At 46.5% G+C, this 19263-nt stretch overlaps 1 protein-coding gene across 4 annotated transcripts in view; it reads left to right on the top strand.

The window, feature by feature from the left end:
• SLC1A2 (solute carrier family 1 member 2) overlaps positions 1-19263 on the top strand; it is a 142846-nt gene that overhangs the window by 25673 nt on the left and 97910 nt on the right. Inside the window, exon 1 of one of the 4 annotated variants that reach the window (XM_047692534.1) lies at positions 6514-6846. The exons of the other annotated variants lie outside the window; for them this stretch is intronic. The gene's annotated coding sequence lies outside the window, so the exon portion shown is untranslated. Of the gene's footprint in view, positions 1-6513; positions 6847-19263 lie in introns of those variants that run through there. 4 annotated transcript variants of the gene reach the window in all.

Genomic DNA, 19263 nt, shown 5'->3' with positions numbered 1-19263 from the left:
ATCTCTGAGGGGTGGTTGTGAGGATAAATTCACAGAAAGTGTGTGGAGCTGCTCCTGGCACAGCAAGGGCCTTGCTTGGTTAGCTGTTGTGATAAAATGATTGATCTTGAAGTCATGTATCAATATTTCTCTGATGTAGCCAAATCTCCTGAAATCTATTAGGATATTCAAAACACAACCATTTAAAGCTGGTTTTATTTTCACGTTCACGGGTAAGCAGTGATTGTCTTTCGCTTTCTTCTACAAGAAAATGCTTGAAGCTGCCATCCAAGTAACACCATCTGCCCATCTTCGCTTTTGTGTTGAGATTTGGTTGACACGAACATCCCTGAATTTTGTGGCAGTGGTGGCTGAGGGCATCCACGTCTGAAAATATCTAGAAAATGGATACTTTTAAAAGAGACAGTTGCTCTTCTGAGACAGTGAACGAGTGAGGCGTGAGAGGAGGCAAGATGGCTGGTATATTCCATGGAGAGAAAAGCCTGGTGGTGTGAGAGAAATGTGGACAGGAGTGTAATGAAGGCCGAGAGAAAGTTTTCACAGGTGCTTCTACAGCTTCCTTTCTGTCTTCTCTGCCTAAATTCTTCAAGTTCTGATGAGATAAATTCCTCTAGGGTAAAGATTAAAAAAAATAATAATAAAAGATTATAGAAGTCTGGTTAGAAGATGCTAAGAAGAATCCAGGGAACCAGACAGGAATGAAACCAAGCTCTGTGTCTTCGAAGGAACACACCTGCGGAAAGAGCCAGTCAGGAAAGCAGGTGGGCTGGCCTGCTTCCTGTGGAACTGGCCTTCCAAGATAACTTACAGGTCCCCAACAATGGATCTTTTTTTTGCCTTTTTTTAAAGCATCTTTTTGAAAATTTTGTTGTGTTAGTCACCATACAATACATCATTAGTTTTTGATGTAGTGTTCCAAGATTCATTGTTTACGTATAACACCCAGTGCTCCATGCAATCCGTGCCCTCCTTAATACCCATCACCAGGCTCACCCATCCTTCACCCCCCTCTCCTCTAAACCCTCAGTTTGTTTCTCAGAGTCTACAGTCTCTTATGGTTTGTCTCCCCTTCTGATTCCCCCCCTCCTTTACTTTGACTTTCCTTCTCCTAATGTCCTCCGTATTATTCCTTATGCTCCACAAGTAAGTGAAACCATATGATAATTGACTCTCTCTGCTTGACTTATTTCATAATCAGCATAATCTCCTCCAGTCCCATCCATGTTGATACAAAAGTTGGGTATTCATTCTTTCTGATGGAGGCATAATACTCCATTGTATATATGGGCCATATCTTCTTTATCCATTCGTCCATTGAAGGGCATCTCAGCTCTTTCTACAGTTTGGCTATTGTGGCCATTGCTGCTATGAACATTGGGGTGCAAAAGGCCTTTCTTTTCCCGACATCAGTATCTTTGAGGTAAATACCCAGTGGTGCAATTGAGGGTCATAGGGAAGCTCTATTTTTAATTTATTGAGGAATCTTCACTTTTCCAAAGTGGCTACTCCAACTTGCATTCCCACTACCAGTGTGAGAGGGTTCCCCTTTCTCCACATCCTCTCTAACATCTTTTGTTTCTTACCTTGTTAATCTTTGCCATTCTAACTGGTATAAGGTGGTATCTCAATGTGGTTTCAATTTGGATTTCCTTGATAGCTAATGATGATGAACATTTTTTCCTGTATCTGTTAGCCAGTGGATCTGTAAGGTGTTGGGAAAAGACCATTTCACTGCCAGTTATCCTCCTCTGCAGGGTCCTCTGCCTGGGAAGAATGGGAGGCACACCACTTCGAAAACTGTGGGCTTTAAACCCAACAGACTAGCTGTGTGGCCTTGGGGGAGATGCCTAACCTCTCTGAGCCTCAATGGGCTCATCTGAGGAAAGAGAGACAATCGTATTTTCCCAGCAAGGTTGTCATGAGGATGAAATGAGAACCCTCTGTGACTCATCTGTCATATTGTAGGCCCTCGAGTGTGAGTCCACTTCTGTCTGTTGAACAAGCTGTCTTCTTCCTAATTTATACAGGGGAGGGCAGGGATGGCCTGAGCTGGGAGATTTACTGGCCTAAGTTACACGTTAGAAAAGGGTGAAGGGAAGAGCTTTCATTTCTGCATATTTCTATTTCACTCTCATTAGTTTCCTCTGATGCCCATATATGGTATGACTTTGTCAGTCCTTCAGTATGTGGCTAAATTTTTATTATCACATTTGTTTAGTTTATCTTTGTATAAACCACGTATTTCCAGGAAATTTAACCAAGTGCCTCTCTGTAAGCAGATGGTTATCTGTTCGGCTCTCAGTACCATAGGGAAATTCATGTTGCCCTGAGACTCTGTAGCTGGGGGCTTCCTGGCCGTGGCATATCACCTTGACTTCTCTAGGCCTTTTTTCCTTGTTTCATATGTAAAATATGATGATCAGGTTTTAAAAATCCTTTTACATTCCCCCCATTCTGTGGTTCAAGTCCTCAGTTCTTTGTATAATTTTCCAATAGCACCAGTAGATAAATGGTCTGACTTCTGGGATGGTGTTTTTCTCCCCTAAAGTTGGTAAATCTGAACATCCAGAAGTTGGGACAGCGAGGAATGGGTCGCAGTGGCCAGTATGAATCTAACTCAGCAGGCAAGCTAGCTTCAGTGAAGAATCCGGGTTCTCTAGTCCATTGCACCCAAAGCTGAAACTGTCAGAGACTCAGGATTCTTGGATGCAACACATGTTGTCATGTTGAGTTATGCCCTGATGCTGTGCAGATGGCCTTTGGGATGGTCCTCCTTATTTGAGAAGGAGGAAGGGCCTACTCACTTATCTATACATGACTTTTCTAAAACTCACAGGATCCTAAGGATGAGATCAGAATTCGGACAAACCAGGAATAAAGCCACGTGGATGAGAAAAATCATATTCCACGTGGGATCTGAGGTCATCCGGAGTTTGGCAAATAAAGGTTTTAATACATTTCTGTTAAAATATTTCTGGTATGACACTTTTGTTTCAAAGAATCATTCCCAGCTCAACAGTCATCCAACCACTGGTCCAAACTGCATTTAACAAGAGAGCTTCTATTAGTTTTTTATGTCTTGTTCTTGGATCCCATGAGATTTACGTACCTGACAATACCATGTTCTCCTTTTTTGTCTTGTGTGAGTGCATTTTTTCTTTAAAGCAACCAGATAAGTCCTGAGTGGGACAGTGGAGGAAGATGATGGGTTATTACTAAACTTTATTGGGTTGTGGCAATACAGTTTCTCAAAGGTCTTCCCCCACTTTTAAAAAAAGATCTTATTTATTCATTTGAGAGAGAGAGAGCACGAGAGAGAGAGAGAGAGAGAGAGCACAAGCAGGGTAGAGGGCTAGAGGGAGAATCAGACTCCCTGGTGAGCAGGGAGCACAATGTGGGACTCAATCCTAGGACCCTGGGATCATGACCTGAGTCTAAGACAGATGCCCAACCAACTGAGCCACCCAGGCACCTGTCAGTGGTCCCTTTTATGCCATTGACTGTCAGTGCTCCAAACATGCCACTGGACAGCTGCCTTCCCTTCAGCCCTAAGAAGCTCCATGGGTCCTGTCTAGAGGGAGATGTCACCAGTGAGATGGTATCATGGTGGCCGTGCCTCAAAACACTAGCACTGCCCTCTGGAATCCAACTGGGCACATTCAACAGATATTGATCAAGCACGGTCTCTGCATCAGGCCCTTTGATAGGTGTTAGAAAGGAGTAAGATAGGGTGTTTACTTTTAAGTGGTTTGTACCATTAAGAGAGCAACAATGTGTACAGAACATACCCTACGCCAGGTATTGTTTTAAATGCTTCATGTATGTTCATGTGAAATTTAGAATGACCCCAAGAGGGAGGTAGGATTATTATCATTCCTGTTCTAGATGGGAAAGTGAGGCACAGGAAGTTAAGTAACTAACTTATGTATGTAGCCTGCGAGCCGCAGGGCCTGAATCCAGACCCAAGCAGTTGACTCGAGTCTGGGCTCCCTCCCCCAGTTCACAGGTTCCTTTTCTCTGATGACCCCAGTGACATCATCTCCTTAATCCTTGTCACCTTTTTCTTCAGCCTGCTCTCTTTCATAACACAGGTTAGAAAAATAATGTTGCTCAAAGCAAAACAAACAACAAACACCTTTCCGTCCAGAAGGCACAAGGCAAAATCTAAACAAAAAGTAAAATCACTCATCATCTCATTCTGGTTCTCGTTTTAGTTTATGTCCTTTCAATCTGTGCAATTTGTTATTTTGGTAGAAATGTACAGTTTCAAGTCTGCGCTTTCCATTGAGGATTATGTCAGGTTTTCTTTTTCTTTTTCCCACTATATTCTTTTTTGATATAACTCTCATGACTTCATTGGCTTGCGTGTCTTGAAATCATAGTTACACCAGACATTGACACCAATCCCTTCTTGCTGGGCATTTCAGTTACTTCTGACGTTTTATTGTCATAAGCCACACCGTCTTGCACATCTTTGTATATACTTTTCTTTTTTCATATACATTTGATAATTTCCTTAGGTGGTTGGAGGATTTTAACTTTTGTCATGTTTGGGTGTAGAAAGTAGAATCAGATTTCAGAATCCGGTTTAAACGGACCATCTAAGTTCTTTTCACTTGCAGAGAGCTGGAAATGCTCACCGTAAGTATCTGATGCATGCTATAAGCCAGTCATTCCTCTTCTGCTTTTTAAGAGAAACAGGAAAACTTATGATTTGGGGCTTTTGGAATTATAGGACATCTTCCTGACAAATGGATTCATGATTCCAGCAAAGGTTAACGAAACCAAGACATAGCTGGTCTGGTTGCCTCTTCTCACCCCTCTTGAAGAATCACCCAGTGGGATGACGGAAAATCGAACACATGAGGATCAGGAAGACACAGAACAGGTTGAACAGGAACTTTGCAGACATGGAAATACGGAGAGGCTGACAGGCCAGGAGGGAAAACACAGTGTGAGGTAAATGGAGGTAAAGATCTGTCAAGCAGCAGGCGACTCCATGGAAAGGGACCCATTCACAGTGGTTGAACACTGACTTCACAGCTATAGAGAGCTGAGTCTGAAGCCTGACTTTCCTTTTGAGTTGCTATGTGATGTCACATGAGTTATTCAGTCTTTCTGAGCCTCAGTATCTTCATCTGTAAAATGGACACGTTTTAGTTCTTGCTTCACAAAGTAGTTGTGAGTCTTTAATCGGATTGTGAGAGCAAAAGTTTAACAACTGTGTGTTGGCTGCTTTGTGCAAGGCTGTGGACTATACCATGTTCATAGTTTTATCAGCATCAACATCACTCGATGGGGGGAGGGGATTATGAGGGGTCAGTGTTTGCACGCTGTTGACAACCATGCAAACCGTTCTGCTTTTTTGGGAAAGATAAGAATTTAAAGGGTGCTGTGTGACATTTATGAGGAATGAATGTTACACTTTATCTTCCTGAAGCACAAGGGAGGCTCATCTTGGAATTTCCCATCTGCTTTCTGAGGCAAAGGAGGAGAGTTCAGGGGCCTCTGCTGAGGGGCTGGTGTCTGCTTCAACAATAGGGTGGGCATGACTGGAGAGACTTTTGGCTTCTACTTCAATATTCCTCTGGTGTTTTTTTTTTTAAATTACATTTAGAGCTCGTTCTGTATTAAGACTCTTTTGGGGGCTTTCCTTAAAGGGAAAGAAGGGGGAAACTTTATTGGCTCAGGTTCCTCGGATTTCTAGGGAGTCAGTGGCCACAGACAGAGCAGGATCCGGGGCTCACATCCTGCCATTGAAATGCTGTTTCCCCTTGCCATCTCTTGGCTGGGCCTTCTTGGGCATCTTTGTTTCAGGCACCAATGTGTCCTGCCGCCTGAAGCTTACAGCATCCTTCCAGGTAATGATCCCAGTGATAACAAGTGCCTCATTTCTGCCGCTTCCAGGAAAAGGCCCAGGGAACCATCTCTTGAGCTGGATTTCGCTGGAGTTGCACCCCCATTCCTGGGCTGGCCACAGGTTGTCTGATTGGCCAGGTCTGGATCCCTGCGTTCACCTCTGCAGAGCCAACAAAAGGTGGGGGGGGGGGTCCCCAATAGGATGCTTGGAAGACAAAAAAGCCAAGAAAAGAGGGGAAAGGAAGGGAGGGAGGGAGGGGGAGAAGAAGGGAAAAGGAAGGGAAATACAGGACTTCTACAAACTCCGAAGTCTCTCATAATTAGGTGCCTTACCCCTGTGCTCTGCAGTGCTGAATCCCAGCTTTTATCAACGACTTTTTTTCTTGTCTTTTCCACCTACACCGCGACGTCTGTGTGATTTTAAAGACAAGTGTTGCTTTTCATCACCTCGGCTTCCGCGGTTGCTGTGAAGCCCGCTTCTGGAAGCTCAGGGTGTCATTAGTAGCATACCAGCCACCCCATGCCGCTTAACTTCTCCCTGCAGACTCTAAAAATACCCAGGGGCACTCAAAAAAACAGCGAGGCGCTGTGTGCGCAGGCGTGGGCTCATCCCGCTGGCCAGGTCCCTAAATTGCCTTAACACTGCTGCTGTCGGGAGAGCCATCGGCTCACACGGCTCTATCCTTTATTTTTTACTTTTCGTTTTGGCTCACCTATGCTGCTGTTGATGCAGAGGAGAAAGAAAAGGTTACTGATGCAACAGAATTGACTGGAGGAAAGGGAAAGAGGGAGACAGACACCAGGCTTGTTCCCACGGTGTTCGCAGCTTGGTATAGACCTGAACTAGGATGTGTCAAGAGATCAGACCAGTCCAGGGAGCCGCAAAGATTAGCTGGGATTTAAAATAAAACTCTTTAACAGGAGGTCACCTAGAATAACGCTCACGTATGTATCCGTGAAGAGGCCTGCGGACCATATCCGGAGAAGGTTAGTGCTTACAGATGAGCCCCAAGGCCACAACCCGGGGTGGTTTTTCAAAGGCAAAGCAAAACTCGGTCTCCTTTCCGTGGAAGTCTTAGGTGCAGTTGTGCTCTCCAGGGAACCAAGGTCTTTCTTGTGTCAAGGAGGGTGTCCCATTTTATGGAGCGAGTTGGCGTCACCTGTCCTGTGTCTAAGAGTTTGGGAACCTGGTGCTGGTTGTCTTATGAAACCCATGAGCACTTGAGTTTTTTGAAACCTGGCCAAGGGATTAAATGATAACATAGATGGGTTATGAAAATATGTGAGTCATTGCAGATGTGACCTTTTTAAAGATTGCCTGCAGAAATCAGATGTCTCCTTAACAAGGTAATGAACCTGAACCCAAAGTAAGCATGCAAGTGAAGTCTTTTGCTATCGTGCTTCAGTGGAATCTATTAGATGTCCCTCGTGATGATCATGGAAAGGAGAAAGAAAACACACAGCTTTTTACCAACTCTACGGATGTGTGCACTACAGGGAACGTTTGTTTTAGCTATTGGGGACTGCCACGTGATAAATAGATTGCCCAGAAGTCGCTCTCAGAGCAACCTTTCAGTTGGCCGGTTTTGTGGCAGGATTCTGGGATTTAAATTAAAAAGTTAAGCCTTGCAGGGTAAGCATGTGTAAGTTCTTGGGACAGAATGTACTCAGCATTTTTTCCATCCATACACGAGTGGAGGAAGCATATGTACCCCGGACATATGCTTCTCATTGGAAAATGCGATCAAATGTCTCTCTCTCTGGACTGGCTCTCCAGGAAAGTCTTTGGCACCTTCTCAAGCCTTAAGTGAAGGCTTCTAAGCTCCCAAATTGCTAGGTGGTCTCTACCAAGGATCATGTCACAGGCGGGGGTGCCTTGCTCTTTGTGGGTGGGAGTTTGCTCATCCCGGATTCCATGTCTGCCTTCTTTAAAAAACAAAACAAACAAACAAAAAAAACCTGCATTGTTTGTTTCAGAGGAATTACTTAAATGTGGCAGAAGCTTTGACTAGTTTTGTGAATCTGGGCAGCTGTAATCACAGTGTTAGTAATAATAGCAGCAGCTGTAATAAGAGCTTACATTTCTTTTTTTAAGATTTTATTAATTTATTTGACAGAGAGAGAGATTACAAGTAGGCAGAGAGGCAGGCAGAGAGAGGGGGGAAGCAGGTTCCCCGCTGAGCAGAGAGTCCGACGCGGGCTAGATCCCAGGACCCTGAGATCATGACCTGAACCGAAGGCAGAGGCTTTAACCCACTGAACCACCCAGGCATCCCAAGAGCTGACATTTCTATGGCACTTTCTGTGCACTGGGCTGTGCTCTGTGTCACAGATTCTAATGCACTTAATCCACAAAGAATGGGGCTATGGATTTCTCCCTCCATCCTCCCCTGCTCCTTCCACAGCTGCAATAAACCAGGCTGGCTATGCACCCTTCCCAAGACCAACTTGTAAATGCTCCCCTCAGACCTGACTTTGCACAGGATTGTATTGAAGAGAACCACAGGTTGTGTGTGTTGTTGGACACACGCTTGCCTTTCACACTCTTGTGGGTTTGGGGAGCCGTAAATCCAAAACATGCCATTTCTCAGTCCCATCAAGAGATTCCGTTATGGGGAAAGACCCCTTTTGTCCTCCACCCCACCCCCCACTCTTCTCAAACACATTTGAGAGCTTCTTTTTTTATGCTAAGTGATTAAACTTCATGGAAAAGAAGTGGACTGTTAAGAGTTGTTCATAAAGACACATGTGGCCCACGCGAGTGGGAAGGGGGAGCTGTTTTGGAGAGAAAGATTTTTCCCAAACCCTGCTGGGTGTCTGACAACCTTAAATCTCTTTTGCTCCATCAGCATTAATGTCCTCCTGTTTTGGCCTTTCCTCTGTTTTTGGGTGAAGATGCGTGATAAGGCAGCAGCAAACTGCTTTAAGATTGAGGTCTTCCCTGGAGGCAGTGCCCCCCAAGTGTCCTGCGTGTCATCATCCAAACAGTGTTTCAGGATAATCAGTCCCTGAAGTAATAATACTGTGCAAAAGCATCAGGTCCCTTCCGCTCGAGCCCGCATCTTAGGATCTGGGGAATCTGTCCTTTCCTAAATTCACGTATTGCTTTTTCCTTCCAGACTGTGGAATCCTAAACCAGGACTGGAATGTGTTTTGGGGGTGGGAGGCAGGGGTATTACTGATTATATTTCCAAGTGTGAAACCAGTGGACTCGGGTTGGATGAAGGGGAGTTTGCCTGGTTCCGTGTAGCTTCATGCTTCTGGATAAAATGACTAAGGGAACTTCCAAGTGCAATGCTGGTTTCGCGCGCCCCTGCACAGGTGTTTTCATTTAGAAATACCCATGTCATGAAACAGCCTGGGAACCCGGGTTTCTTTTCTTCTTCTTCTTCTTTTTTTTTTTTTTTAATTAACATATAATGTATAATTTGTTTCAGGGGTATAGATCTGTGACTCATCTGTCTTATACAATTCACAGCCCTCACCATAGCACATACTTCTCCAATGTCTATTGCCCAGCCACCCTATCTGACCCCGCAACCCCCAGCAACCCTCAATTTGTTTCCTGAGATTAAGTCTCTTATAGTTTGTCTCCCTCTCTGGTTTCGTCTTGTTTCATTTTTCCCTCCCTTCCCCTATGATCCTCTGTCTTGTTTCTCACATTCCTCACATCAGTGAGCTCATATGATAATTGTCTCTCTGATTGACTTATTTTGCTTAGCATAATACCCTCTAGTTCCATCCACGTCATTGCAAATGGCAAGATTTCATTTCTTTTGATGGCTGCATAGTATTCTATTGTATATATATATATACCACATCTTCTTTGTCCATTCATCTGTTGATGGACATCTAGGCTCTTTCCATAGTTTGGCTATTGTGGACATTGTTGCTATAAACATTCGGGTGCACGTACCCCTTTGGATCACTACATTTGTATCTTCGGGGTAAATACCCAGTAGTGGGATTGCTGGGTTGTAGGGTAGCTCTGTTTTCAACTTTTTGAGGGACCTCCATGCTGTTTTCCAGAGTGGCTACACCAGCTTGCATTCCCACCAACAGTGCAGGAGGGAACCCGGGTTCCTTAAAGAAAAGCCCACCTTGGAATAAAGGGAAGGGATGTTTGCAGTTTCCTAGATAATTTAGATTATGTAGATCTCCAAAATAGATGACTAAGGTCAAAAAACAAAGAAAACAAGCAGAACAAACAAAAAACAGACCAACCAACAAGCAGAAACTACTCTGCTTGTCCAAGGTCTAGATGATCTGGATTTGATAAATGTGACAGGCACAATCAGTGGGATGGGGCAAAACCTGCATGAATATGCCCGCTCTAACCTGTCTTTGAGTGTTACTTTTCAGGGGTCACTGAGAGGAGGTTCATGTCTTCTTAGCTGCTTGATGATTTTTTTTTTTTAAAGATTTTATTTATTTATTTGTCAGAGAGAGAGAGAGAGCGAGAGTGAGCACAGGCAGATAGAGTGGCAGGCAGAGGCAGAGGGAGAAGCAGGCTCCCTGCTGAGCAAGGAGCCCAATGCGGGACTCGATCCCAGGACCCTGAGATCATGACCTGAGCCGAAAGCAGCCGCTTAACCAACTGAGCCACCCAGGTGTCCCGATGATTTTTTTTTTTAAACCGTGCATTTTTTTTTTTTTTTTAAGCCTGCATTCCTTGGATGCAGGAAGAATGGAGGGAGCCTGGGCTTCGCCCATCCAGAAGATCTGGGCTTACGTTCTGGTGTGGCCACTTAGCCTTCTGATTAGGCAACCTTTCTGGGCCACAGCTGCCTCATTTGCATACAGAGCTGGTAACCACACCCCTTCGATATTGATCAAATGGAGCCAGGGATGTAGAGCATCTGGTCGGTAGTGTGGAGAGAATTAAATGAGCTAATGCAGGCAGAATGTTTACCACCTTGCTGCACATAGCTGGCGGGAACCATGCCTTTGTTTCTCCTTTACCCCGTTGGCTGCCAGCCCTTCTGACCCTCATGAAGACCCTTACGTCTCTCTGGCCTGCCAGTGGGTCCATGTGTGCCAAACCTGCCACATTTCTGGAAGCTCACCCCTGCCTGCAAAGTTGTTCCTTCAACTTCCAAGTGATCCAAGCCTTTCCTGGCCAGCGGCCCTCGACGTGTAGGGGTCGAATAAATTTGTAGAATAGCATCGCTGAGGATTTGAGTCCTAGAGAAAGACAACAGAGTCACATCTTCAAGCACATGGAAGTAATCTGTTCTTCTGAAGCAGACCCAGGCTTCGAAATCAAAATGCCGCCAGCTTTTTGGGTGGTTGTTGTTATTCACAATTTAAAACAGAGCTGATGCCGAATCAAGATGAATACGTATTTGCATAAATAGGTGGAAATGATATAATTACAAAGATCAATGCGTTAGTTTCTAAACTGACAGTGTCAGTGGTTTTGATCCTCCCGTCATTCGAATGTTATTTTGTTTTTTCAACACTGAATTAAAAAAAATTTTTTTAAGATAATTTTAGACTTAAAAGAAGAATTGCAGAAGTAAGACAGAAAGTTCCCTGGCGCCCCTCTCTTGGCTTCCTGTAATGGTCACATTTCACACAACCATAGAACATTGGTTAAAATCAAGAAATTAACTCTGCTCCAATACAGTTAACTTAGAACTCTTTTGGATTTCCCTAGTTTTCCCACTAAGGTCCTCTCTCTGTTCTGGGATCCAATTCAAGGTCCCACAATGCACTCAGTTCTCTGTCTCCTCCCCAGTGACAGTTGCTTAGGTCTTTCCTTGTCTCTCATGACCTTGACACTTTTGAAGAGGACTGATTGGTTATTTTGTAACACGCCTCTCAATTTGGGATCATCTGATAGTTTCTCCATGCCTAGCCTTTTAGTTGACTGTTCTGCATATACTTTGGTGTCCAGGCTGGGGATCCAGTGACAAAAATGGAAACTTCAAGTTCTAAGAAATTATCGACTCATTTCTGAGACTAGCCTGGCTGGGTATTATAGATCCTGGATGTTAAGAATATAGTCTCCAGAGCCAGAGGACCCGAGTTCCATTCCTGGCTCTGAGACTTACCTTCTTGCTGTGTGACCTTGTGAATGTTACTTGACCTCTCTGTACCTTGATGTGCTCACCTACAAAATGGGAATGATCTAGAATTGACTTCTTAGGGTGCGGGTGAAGATTAAGTGAGTTAAGGCACAAAGTACCTAGAGCAATGCCTTGCACAGAGTGATCACTGAGCATCTCTTAGCTGTTACCACTGCTGCATCCTCGGGAACCCCACCCCACCAAGTCCGGGTCCAGTGACCTCCTGATGTCACTCCTCAGGTCTGCATGTTCAGGCATGGCTCTGACCACAGTGATGAGTTTGCAGCAGTGCCCTGGGGTTTGGGAACACAGTCTTCATGTCCCATCTAGAAAACCTGTTTCCATGGTAGGGGTGTTGAATCTGGGCTGCCAGGACCACATGCAAGTTCAGGTCCAGGGCCTCCTGGCTGTGCGTTTGTTGCATCCAGATGCTCTTTCTGTCCTCTGCTTTTCTGCCCCTTTTGTTCTACATTCCTCTGGTGGCATCCCGTCTTCACCTTACTCCTCTGAATTCACACAAGGCAGTGAGGCAGGTGGGTTGTACACCCAGCTTCTCTAGAAGGACTGGCTGGGCTTGATTCCCATCCCCACACTTAAAAATTTACTTCGCTCCCTGTGCTTTATCATCATTATTATTATCTCTAAAAGGGCTAATGTTAGTAATTATTACTGTTAAGTTGACAGAGGCTTTAACATTCTGTGAGTCACCACTGTAAATGTTAGTTACTCCTATTGTTCTATTTAATCCTCGTCACATCTGTGTGACATAACTATTTGCATGATCCCATTTTACAGATGAGGAAACTGAGAAGCAGAAAGTTTAAGTAGCTTGCCCGAGATCACAGAGCTAAGATACAGAGCAGTCCGGATTCAAACCCAGCCTGGCTTTGGAGCCCAGATACTTGCTTAGTAGGTTCTTGGCCACAAGGGGTCTCAGAGGGTTTCTGCGGGGGTTAAATAAGATCATCTGTGTAAAGCACTTAGCAAAGTGCCTGGTTTAGAGTTAATGCTCAGTAAACTTTAGCTATTATTAATCCCATGATCTGATTTCTGTGCCTGTGGCTCGTGGTTCACATGATTCTGGGATGCAGCTTCTCAGTATTTGTTCACGGACCTGGTGCTCTGCACCTTTGAGTAGTGGGCAACTGGCCCAGTCCCCAGACCAGTGTACCCTCTGCCCATGCTCTGTTGACCCTATAGCCCCCCGCATAGCCGATGGGATCACCCACAGCCCCCCACTTTGATACAGCTGAGCCTCCTGTCCTCTTATCTGTTTCCAATCTACTCAGTTTCTGGCGTTTTCACTTTTCTTCTGCTTAGTTTCCCCTTGTCCTTCCAACCTTTGCTTTTGCTTCTCTGTCCCTGGTTTTTCGGGCTTCTTGCCCTCACCCACAGGCTGGCCTCATGCCTGCCCCAGACCAGCTGCTTCCTGCCCCCATGCTGGGTTCCTGGGATTTGTCGTGTGGCACAGTCTGGTCCAGGTCCTTGTGACTGGCACCCCTGCTGGGTCTGCCCAGCTAAGAAGGGGCTGTTATGGAAATGGCAACCCTTGGCCATGGGCCTCGAGGGCTGAAAGAAGGGATTCAAGGAGAAAAGAGTGCAGAAAGACAGCTGCAGGAGGGACAAGGCGGGAGGTGGCCAGCATTTTGTTCTCTGGTCCTGGGACGCCCTTTCCCTCATTCTGTGACTGGAGGCCCTTCGTGTTCCCCTGCGCTCTGTGCCAGCCACTGTGCGTGCGAGGAGGCCTTTGCCAAGCCCCAGACACAGCCTAGGTGCTGCTTCGATGGGTCCCAATGCTTCTAGACCCCACAGGCCTGAATCTCTGACCACGCTGTAAGGCGGGGAGACGTCCTAGGCAGAGTCCAGTCGCCCCAGCCAGACTGCCTGGGCTTTCATCCCCAGCTCCCAGGTGCTAATGAACTCAGGCAAGTTCCTGAAATCCTCTAGGCCTCAGTTTCTTCATCTGTAAAATGGAGCAACTAAGGGCACCTACCTCACAAAGTGGGGCCTGAGGCTCTGCATTGGCGTCTCCCAGGGGATGCTTGCTTAAGCGTCCTTTTGTTAGCAAGAAGTTGGGCACATTAAGGGAGCTCGCTGTACTTCTGACAATTCGGTAAAGAATGAAAACTACAGAAGTGATGCCTCCGGCGTCATTGAAATGTTGCCTCTCCGAAAGCCCTCGAGTGAGGTCACAGAGTCTTCCTTTGCAAAGATTTCTAGGCATCGTTGCCATATTCTCTGATTTGCTGGGACTAAGAGAAACAAGGTCGCGAGTTCAAATCCAGCTTCTCAGGAGACCAGGCAGCTGTGTTTGCTCCGAAAATGTAGACTGTGACTCAGTAGTCATCGACCACCGAAGTCATACAACAGGGCGGGTGAGGGAATGAGAGCGATCCTCGGGAAACCGAGGGCTGAGGTTTGCTGACTTTGCCAGAGAGGCCCAGCGAGGCCATGGGGCAGCAGGACTCAAACCCATGCCTGGCCGGCTAGAAGATCTGTGCTCTCAGTAACTGAGCCCCATGTGGTCAGGATCCAGGCAGACGATAGAGCCTCATAGCAGGTGCGAGCTGGATGTTCCATGAAATGAGAGATGATTTCAGGGGGCAAAGGAGATGACTGGAGTAGCAATGATGGCAAATTCAGGGATGTCACATCGTATGGTGAGACGGTCATTTCCTTTTTGAATTCTTTAAACCTTTTTGATTAAGACAAGGTTAAAACAGGTGCTGCTGTGTTTTGCTACTGCCCCCAAACCTTTCAACTTCCCTTTAAATTTGCGTGTGTGTGTGTGTGTGTGTGCGCGCGCATGTGTGTACACAGCATGCTTAGTGTGGAGCCCCGTGTGGGGCTTGAACCCACGACCCTGAGATCAAGACCTGAGCTGAGATTGAAAGTTGGATGCTTAACCGACTGAGCCACCCAGGCGCCCCTCAACCTCCCTTTTAAACAGAGAGGGGGAAGGCGGCAGAAGACTCAGCAAGCAGACCTAGTTGAAAGTCAATGAAATTGTTCTTGGTCATGCGCATTTTCATGGCCCCCCTTCTAGTTGTCGGTGCTACTGGTTTTCCATGGATTGAAGTAATGCCGAAATTCCTCTAGGGATGCACGCGTTTAAGGACAAAGTATTGGTTAGTGTTAAGCACTAGTAAGTAACGGATAGCCGAGATGGCATTCAGATATGGCAAAAATAGCTGTGTGGCCTCTGTGAGTGACCCGCACGTGGGAAATGCTGTGACAGACTGTGAGGACTTTCCAGCCTGATGCATGATAGCACGTGGTGCATATGCAATAAATGTCATGGACAGAGGGAAGGGGGAGGGCAACTCTTGCTTCTGACATGTGAGTAGGAGAAAAGAATTGAGCCATTTGCAAAGTGGATGAGACAGTCTTTCCCTTGAGAGTTTGGGCCTGGACTTAGCTTGTTCTCAAGGCTAATGGATCAAGTAGGGGATGGAGAAAATGAAGTTGGCTATGGTCCTTGGTGAATCAGAGGGCGAATGCCGGGAATGGAGCATGGTTCTCAGGGTCAGATCTTGCATTGAAGGGGGCAGCTCCAGATGAGGGGGAGGGATTTTCCCTGAGGTCGCCTGGCCACTGTGTGACTAGTGCTTTCATCTGTCTCTTGGCCTGGCACAAGGCCCTCTGAGCTACAGAGAAAGAGAAAAAAGTAAATAATCATCTCCCAGTTCAAGGAGACCCAGGCTATGCTGTACGATTTTGCCCTCAGACAGGTACCATTTGGAAGGTAGATAGCCTGGGTCTCCTATGACAGAGTCAGTCAGAAAGGTCCCCCAGGAGTGAGAGGCCCTGTATCAGTCAGCTCTCACCAGGTTATATTTATGTAACAACAAGTCCCAAATCTCTGTGGCTTACAACTACAAAGTCTCCTTCTTGTTTCTGTTACATCTGGTTGCAGGACACCGGTTGCAGGTGTCCTCCCTGTATCCCCCATGCGGGACCCTGGCAGAAGAAGCAGCCCCTACCTGGGTTGTCCCTCTCTTGTAGCAGAGAGAGGAGAAGAGCCATGGCAGAGCTATGAGAAGGTTCTCGATGCTGCTTCTGGGAGGGATCATGTGTTCCTTCTATTCTATGTTGGTCTGGGTTCCTAGGAGAAGATTCTAGATCCTAGAAGTGAGGAAGTGGAAGGCAGCCAGGAGAAGGTGGGGTGTCAAGTCTGCTACCAGTGTGGGCAACTCCTGTTTAATCCCATGGGGGAAATTCACAGAGATGGGACAAATCACAAGCTCAATTGAATAAGGGAACTGGTATATTTACATATCCAAACCTGCCCGTCATTGGCTGAGGGTTTTAATTCCCCAGCACTTCTGGCCTGTGTGGGGGCAGAGAAGCCTGCTAGCTTCTGAGAAAGGCCACAGGCAAAGAGACGCAGTGGCTGGCAGGTGGAAGGTGCTGGAGTGAGAAGGGTGGGTGGGGCCACCCCGAGCATCTGCCACGTGCTGTCATGCCATTGGCCAAAGGTAACTGCAAGGCAAAGCATGTATTTAGGGATGAGGGAGGTATACTCTTCCTTCAGAGGTGCTGCAAATATCTGGGGACCAAAGCACAAGTTGCTGCAGGTCGTGAGCCCTGGGTAGGAGTGCGGCAAACTCTTCAGTCAGCAGTGTGGGTGAGGCCCAAGAGCCACCAGGTAGACCAGGAGCCTGACCTCAGCATCACTGACATCTTGGGCTGGATAATTCTTTGCCGTGGAGGGGCTGCCTTGTGCATTGTGGGGTATTTAACAGCATTTGTGGTCTGTGCCCACGAGGTTCTGGTAGCATCTCCCACCTCTAGTTGTGACAACGAGAAGTGCCTCTAGACATTGCCAAATGTCCCCTAGGGTGCAAAATTGCCCCCGTGGAGAACCCCTGACGTAGATCATACATGCGTTGCTAAATCCTAAAGAACTGAAATAAATTGTGGGTTCCTGGACAGAGTTGCTCACAGCCTAATGGAGGACCTTGTGTTGCAGTGGTTCGAACTATGTAAAGAATCCAGAAATAGAGAAGGAGTGGGAGCCGTCTGTTCTGCTGAGGGGAATGGATGGTCCGGGAAAGCTGTATGGAGTCAGAGATAGCTAAGCAAGGGTTTTTTTTTGTTTTGTTTTTAAGATTTTATTTATTTGCAGAGCACCTGGGTGGCTCAGTGGGTTAAAGCCTCTGCCTTCGGCTCGGGTCATGATCCCAGGGTCCTGGGTCTCTGCTCGGCAGGGAGCCTGCTTTCCTTCCTCTCTCTCTACCTGTCTCTCTGCCTACTTGTGATCTCTATCTGTCAAATAAATAAATAAAATCTTTAAAAAAAAGATTTTATTTATTTGAGGGAGGAGTGTGGAGGGATGAAGATCAGAGGGAGAAGGACAAGCAGACTTTGTGCTGAACTCAGAGCCTGACGCGGGGCTCGATTTCACGAATCAAAATCAAGAGCTGGATGTTCAACCGACTGAGCCACCTGGGGGCTGCCTGAGCAAGGTTTTGAAGGATGAAGCGTTTTCCAGGCAAGTGATCCCCATATGGAAGGTGAATACAGTCTGATGACCGGAGTAACTTGGGAATGCTGGAACAGCTGCTGGGAAGTGCTGACCACAGGGTTCTCTCACGCTCAAAGTGGGACTGCAGGACTGTAGTTAAACCAGCTTACCATGTGCTCGATCGTGTGCGAGGAGCAATGCCAAGGGCTTTGCGGCTCTTAGAGGAGGTGTTCAGTGGCACGGATACAGCTCCCCCTGAGAGAGACCAGAAAGGCCATTGCTCTATTATCTTGGTCAAGAGAGAAGACCGGGTATTCCTAGTCTCCATTGGCTTCATTTCTTGTCCCATCCACTGTGCTGTTCTCAACGCAGTGTCACACAAAGAAACTGGACACACTTTCGTTATTAGCCTCTCTGCCTCAGTTTCTACATAAGTTACATGGGGACCAGCAGGTTCTCTCTCCTGCCAGCCTCATGGTCTGGCACCAACCAGACAATGAAACTACACAGTGTTGCTTGTGAGCTCGGCTGGATCTGGTCTCAGTCCTGCTGTGTCATCCACTGGGTGGAGACGTCTCTGACTACATTTTCTCATTTTCCCACCTGTAAAATGGGTATAATACATACATATATATATATATATATATATATATATATACACACACACACACACACACATATATGTATATATATGTATTATATTACATTATATATAATACCATTATATATTATATATATTATATTATATTGTATTATAATACCATTATATATATATAATCATGGGATTGTCTGGAGGACTCAACTGTGCGATGCCTGCAAGCTCTCAACCCTGCCCCTGGCACACAGTAAGCATAAATGACGGTCATGACTGCAAATACTACAAAATAGATTGAATTTGCAGAATAGCTCACTTGTATCGAATGCATTTTATGCTCCAGGCACCGTCGGACTTAGGGGTCTGTGTCCATTAACCTAAGAGTACAACAGGTACTGTGATTATCTCCATTTTGCGTAAGGAGAAACGGAGGCACAGAGAAATATGTACAGCTTGTGAGTGGTACTCAAATGCCAGCAGACCATCCGAGTAAGAAATTGCCTTTCTGGATTGTCCAGTCCCTGGCGTTTCCCTGTAATTTTTAAAAAGAAATCAAGGGCTTTGTTATCGAGCTCCTTTTACCAGATTATCAGAGCCAAGGTAGCCATTCTGGGTAAATGAACTTTTCTCCCTGTTGGCGAAAGGTCCTTAACACACATACAGAATATTAATAAGATGGTGAGTGGAGATTTATTTTTAACCACAGTATCTGAGCTGGCTTCTCAGTGCACATTGACTTGGATAAATGAGGACTCACCCCCAACTGACCCCTTCCAGAAACGTCTGTGAGAGCAACACAAAGGGGAACTTTCAGCCGCTTATCTTCCCCCACGGCTCCCACCCATGGCCACCCATGGCCACCCCTGGAGGCCAGCCTCCTGCACACCAGCTCCAGAACAGCGAGGCATTTGTCTCCTCTCCCTTTGGGTTGGGGACACCCATGGTGCTCTTGGTGTCGGAGGGAGCAGAAGGAAGGAAAGATGTCGGTGCTCCTCTTGTTCAAAGGGGGCCTACTAGGGGCCGAGACAATGGCTGGGGTTTCTCTGAGCTCTTTGGCTTGGGCCCTGGTTCCAGGCCTGGGCAGCCCTGCGTCCTGTGGCATCGCGCTCTCCTGCTCGCGGCCGCATCTGTAAGGTGGAGGTGAGAGTCCTGTGCAGAGCGGGGCTGGGAGCTCTCAGTCCAGAGCGCTGGCCGGGGGCGTGCCTGGAGGGCTGGTTCTTCTGCTGGTCCCGTGGAAGTGCAGTGAGATCTGTGGGAGATGCCCCTGTGGG

The sequence above is a fragment of the Lutra lutra genome, chromosome 10, assembly GCF_902655055.1.
Source record: "Lutra lutra chromosome 10, mLutLut1.2, whole genome shotgun sequence".
Classification (NCBI taxonomy): domain Eukaryota; kingdom Metazoa; phylum Chordata; class Mammalia; order Carnivora; family Mustelidae; genus Lutra; species Lutra lutra.
This window is presented reverse-complemented; position numbering and strand designations above follow the sequence as displayed.